Source organism: Magnolia sinica, chromosome 8, assembly GCF_029962835.1.
Source record: "Magnolia sinica isolate HGM2019 chromosome 8, MsV1, whole genome shotgun sequence".
NCBI lineage: Eukaryota > Viridiplantae > Streptophyta > Magnoliopsida > Magnoliales > Magnoliaceae > Magnolia > Magnolia sinica.
The window spans coordinates 16,318,104-16,324,592 of NC_080580.1; positions in this window are offsets into that span (position 1 = coordinate 16,318,104).

Sequence of the window (6,489 nt, forward strand, 5' to 3'; positions counted from 1 at the left end):
CAAAATTGGACTTCATGGCAAGATGGTCGATGAGGTGACATCATGTTTGTGGTCTCAATCAGAACTGAGCACGTGGTGAGATGGTCATGAATCGATTATCCGTTCATCATCTAGTATGGACTAGGCTCCATGGTGAGATGATCGACGGAATCATATTGTACATAACAGGAAAGCCCTATATCTAGAGCTGGGGATCGGACCGAGTCGGATCGGATTAGATCCAGCTCGACTTGGTCCAGATTCTACATGGCCTGACCCGAACTCGATTCAATCCGCGACCGAGACTAGGTCATCTGACTCGATCCAATTCGATGCACTACTAGCCTGACCCGAACCGAGTCCGACTCGGTCAAGAAAATTGAATCGGATCAGGTTCGGTACCGTTCGGATCGGGCTACGTAAATATGATGAGTATGGAATACTAGTTGATTTGTTTTAGCTACCCATTTTCTCATACTTGTGTGGCCCACCTGATCAGTTTACCAGTGAATTATTAGGGCCCATGAACGAGAATCCCAGAAAAGTAAGCCATATTGGTGGGATAAAAGTATATGCGTCTCCATCACATCTCCAATGAGAAATGGCATAATTCCCGTCCGTTGAGGAGTTTCTAGAACGTTATGCATTTCACATGTCTCGATCTGTTTCCACTCCAACGTGCAAGTAATTATAGAGTCGATGAAGGTAGGGCCCTACTAACAGACGACGCAGGTCCCACGATCCACACAAATTGAAGTATCAATCGATCAAGCTAACAGTCATTTTTCCCTTTTTATTCTGGACCATCCAAAATTTCTCTCTTCATTTTCCAATGTTCTAACTGAAAAATGGGCATTAAGATATTTATTTTCAATATATATATATATATATATATAAAATATTGGTGGGGTCACACAGATTAACGGTTCCAATTTAATGATAACACAACCACATGTGCCCAGGACTATCAATGCACAGAGATTCGTCCGTCGCTGGAAGGCTAGAGTTATTTTTAACATTATTAATAGATTAGATGGAAAATAAACGTTATGGTGGGGTCAATGTAACTTTGATCTAATTTGAGCCGTTCGTACAACTCAGAGCTTGAGGCGTGTATACACTCGTCTTCGCACGACACGTATCTACAAGACTGCAACAGCCTATCCTGTGTAGCTTGCGTGGGACGCGGATTAGCTACTGCCTACTGACAGGTTGAGTAGCTAGAGGCTAGAGCCTAAACTCCTTACTGAAGTGACGTGACCAAGTTCTATGGGACCCGCCATGATATATGTGTTGTATCTGCACCATCCATTCATTTGGAGATGTCAATTTAGGGTAGGAGCCAAAGAATGAGTCAGATCCAAAGCTCAAATGGACCCTACCATAGAAAACAGTGGAGAGAGTGACGCCCACCATTAAAATTTTCTAAGGCTCACAAAAGTTTTCGATCAAACTGAAATTTGTGTTTTCCCTTCGTTCATGTCTGTCTTAACTTGTGAACACGTTAGATCTCAAATAAACATCATAATGGACCTTAGGAAGGTTTCAATGGTAAGAGTCACTCTTCCCACTTTTTTTTTGTGGTGGGGTCCACTCCAAATCTAGATCTGACTCATTCTTTGTCTCATGGCCTAAAATGATCTCTACAAATTGATGGATGGTGTGGATACAACACATACATCATGGTGGGTCCCACAAAACCTGGTGACGTCACTTCAATAGGGAGTCTCACTGGCTACTCAACCTGTCACTTGTCAGTAGCTTGCGTGTGATACAAGCAATTAATTTGAAATTTATCCAGGCCACACATAGCAGTATAGTTGGCGTGCACGTGGGCCCACTGTGAATGCATGTGGTCGATCCACACCATCCATTCGTTTTTCTAGATCATTTTAGGAGTTGAACCCAAAATTTATGCATATTCAAAGCTCAAGTGTGAGACCCGTATTCTAGCCCGTACCGTTCCGTAGGCTTCCGCAGTCCTCCTGGTCAAATTCCGGCGATCCGTGACCATAGATAGCAGTTGCACGCGATCCTGAGTTGTATCTCGTATTCTAGAGTCGGCTCAACCCGAGACTTGTACCCTAGCGACCGTGCTGTCGCCGCATTCCGAAGCCACGTATTACCCGCCGAGGCAATACCCAGGCCAAGAGATGTGATCCCGCATTCAATTCGAGGAAAAATGTCGTGCAATCTTAAGAGAACATGTCCTATCATTCGAGTACACATCAATCAATCATGTCTCATCCCCAAGTACAACCACCCCTCTGCTAAAGTCAACTATCTCTCTTACAACCAAGTACACTCATCCATCACTCATCATCCCTCTCTCCCATCACTTCTCTCCCATCACCCCTCTCTCTCTCATTCTCTCTCTCCATTTTCAAGTAACTCTACGAGAGTCCAACGTCCATGGCTTTCATGGGAGAGAAGCTAATATGGCCCACTCCCTACCACCCAAATCTAACCCTTTAAAGCTGATCTTAACTATTAGATCGACCCCTTTAAAGTTTTAAAGCCTATAGGCGGAAGGAGGAAGGAAAATTCGAGGTGGGTGTTTTCTAGGATTAGAATTGTTTCTTTTGCTTAGATTTGATGATTTGTGGGCTCACTTGTAGTGGGACCCATTTGATGTATGGTTTGTATCGTCTAGAGGGGCCTATAGTGGCGAGGTCCCTCCATCCGTTCTCTTTTTCTCTCTTTCCCCTCTCTCTTCTCCCTAGTTTGATGGCCCACCTTGATGATATATTGCATCCATACCATCCAGCAGTTTGGAGTGTGTGAGACCCACCTGATGCATGTGTCGTATATCCATGTCGTCCATTGCTTGGGAACGTGGGGCCCGCCATGATGTATGTTGAAGATCCACGATGCTCAGAACGTGGCCCACATGATGTAGGCATTTCATCCACGCTGTCTATCCAGCGGGCAAGATCCACCTGCCTGTCCGTTTGGATAGGCCTGGATGGAGAGAAAATACAAATATCTACTTGATCCAATTAAGTGGGCCACATGTACGTGGACCCCACTTGATATATATGTTGATCTACACCGTCCATATGCCCTGGATAGTGGGCCCCAGCTTTATAGCTGCTGCTGGACGTCAGAAGTGTTGTGGGTCCCACTAACTCCACCTGATGGACTGCAGTCAGCAAGTTCTGTATGGACGTGGGACCCAACATTACGTAAATGTTTCATTCATCGAGTCCACTTGCCTGGACTCCACACCATGGTGGCATGCCATTTAAATCAGGTTGGTTTAAATAAAACATCAATATGTTATACCCCAATCGTCCGTCAGGTGAACGTCCATAGCTTGGACGTTAGCTGTCACGCCCCGAACTCGAAAACCGGGCTCACAAAATTTTCGATCGCCGAATCGGGCGCCGACAGCCTCCGTAAAACCCCATTCTCGGCTCCCGGCACCCGTTTACCAAGTTCTGATCCTAGGATCCTATAAAGAGGATTTCTAATATCAATTTAATTCATAATGAGCATAACCATAAGCATAACCCATAAACAATAACCACAAGAACACCATCACAAAATCCATTATGATAAAAAAACTTTTGAATACAATGCGTGAAAGGAAAATACATAAATCGAAAATCAAGCTCCACTGCACGCTTCAACTCTAATGAGGCTACGACTGCGTCTTGGCATCACCTGCACGCATCAATCATGCATAAACTTATAGAAAACTTAGAGGGTGGTGTAAGTGTGTGCGTAATATAAGCGTGCTCAGAATGCGAGGTCAGAGCAATGCGAAATCATACTGATGAGTATATGAATGCAAGCAGTCGTACCAAGGCTATGTGGTGCAAGATATGAATGCTATCGGCCATATCAAGATCATGCGATGCATAATACAACTCAAGCATATCAATCCTCATTCACAGCCTCAAACAACTCATCAAATATCAGTACAAGTCTTATTCTGGATAATCACCAGGGTTTCATACACTCCAAATGGCACTGCCCCTTTCCCAGGCCGTAAGAAACCTCACTATCCGTCTAACCAATAGTCTCAATACCTATTCAACACGTTGATAGTAGACCCATTCACGAGCTGGTCAAACTCAGCCTAGTATTGCTCCTTACCCTCAGGCGAGTAAGGCCACACCCCTTTCCAACTGACCACGACACAGTGGGACACGTGGCCTCCTAGTATTCGGCCCTTGTGCGCTCATATATCCACTTGGTCTCGACGTTGGAGTCATTTTCTGGTACCATCGGGTTTAGAAATTTTCACCTAGGGACATCTATGTGCCCCGATGCTTAGTAACAATATTTTCGGTATCCAATCCGGCCACCCACGATGTGCTGTGGAGGCTATGACCCTGATGTCGCTAGGGCATATAATAATCACAATCACACAAATGCAAGTACATGAATCACACTACCAGTCATGCAACAATCTTGCGCATACCGCGAGCTCATGTAGGGCAACTTCGCCTATCAGGAAGCCTACGAACAATCTACGCGAAGGCATATGCTATGATCAGTCACTCCTCATATCAAGTATACATATGATGCGTATGAGTATGAATCATGGAACTATACTAAACATGCTATATGATGATGGACTCTGCTCATAAATGAAGACGGGCCTAGACGGCCTACACACTACAAGTTTGGGCCTATCGATGGGCCTTAGGGAGAGTGACAATGCGAACATTTAACAGACATCATCCTTACAATGTGTGCATCTAACCAACATTGCTCCTAAGGCACTGCCACTATAAGGGTCAACACATAAATCATGGTGAAATCACGTTATAATGGGCCTCATGTACATCTCATTGGGCCTTGACCCATGGGCCTCCAATACATCAAATGGGCCTCATGTACATGGGTCTTGTATATATCAAGATGGGCCCCAACGGATGGGCCACAACTACATCAAGATGGGCCTAGTCACATGGCCTTATATTCGTCAAGTGGGCCGTACTAGTAGGCCTTGTATAAATTACAATGGGCCATACTTAAGTTAAGTGGGCCACATCTCATGGGCCACGCCCAAATTTAAGTGGTGATAATGATTTCCACCATTAAAATCCCCAAGGCCTGCCGTAACATTTATTTCCCATTCATTTTGATCATAAGGTCCCAAGGGACTTCAATGGTAGCCGCTCAATCCTCACCATGCATCGTGGTCCACATGATAAATAGATCTATCTTATTTTTCTCTCAAGTCTTAAAAATGATCCTTTAAAAATGATTAGACAGTTTGGGTGCAACACATGCATCATGATGAATTCCGTATGGGAAGGATGGACGGCATAGATGAGGTACATACCTCATGGTGGGGCCCACACTATGGAAGGTGTGGATTATAACACATACATCAATGGGTCCCGTGTGGGGCCCACCATAATGTTTATTTTCCACCCAGCCTGCTGACAAGGTCACATAGACATGGGGCCCACTGAAGTGTTTATTTTCCACCCAACCCGCTGATAAGGTTACGTGGACTTGGGCCCACCGTACTGTTTATTTGCACCCAACCTGTTCATGAGGTCACACGACCCAGGTGAAGAAAATATATATATATATATATATCTATATTTATCTCTTTTTATTTCAGTAGACTAGTTGTGATTGTGTTCCATGTTCCAGGTAACTCTAAGCTGCGCATTTAAACTTGATTTAAGCGCATATTAATGAAAACCAGTTATAAGTGACCCCGGGAACTCGGGAGTCAAGTGTATGCACGACCCCCGATTTTCAGGGTGTTACAACAGCAGTGCCTGCTGCACGCGTCAGCGGTAGCAGGTGATGCTGCTATATATATATTTATTTATTTTTTTAAAAAATGGAATTTTCATGGTTTTCCCCGGGTGGGGCCCGCATCAGGTGGATCTGGCCCAGCCATTGGTCTCCATAGCTCTATACAAACCCATTAAGTCCAATATTGGATGGGTTTTGATGTACATCAACATTAGAGTGTATTTCAATGGTTAAAAAACCTTGCTTGCTATGCTATAGCCCACCAGAAACTCGGATTGAGTTCATTTTTCGGCTCAACGCCTAAAATGAGATGGGAAACAAGATAGATGGCATGGATTATATACATACGTCAAGGTGGGGCCTGCATGAGTGGCCCACCTCAAAAGCATTTTTTTGTTAGCTTTGTTAGTACACACCCCTGACAGTACACGCACTCCCTGTTAGCTACCCCTGCCTCACGTCCAGCATCCAGAGACGCTGGACGCTGGACGAGGAGGGGAGAGTTGTAAGCCCCGTATCCTATACCGTACCATTCCATAGGCTTTCACGATCGAATTCTGGTAACCTTCGACCTTTATCCAATGTTTGCGCCTGACCCTAAGACTCATGCCATCAACCAGAGTTGGCTTGACCCGAGACTTGTACGCTAGGGACCATACCATCGCCGCGGTTCAGATGCCGCGTCTCGCACGCCGAGGCAATACCCAGGCCAGGAGATGTGAGCCCGCGTTCGGTTAGAGGAAAAAGTCACGCGTTGCAAAACCCAAGAGAATCTCTACA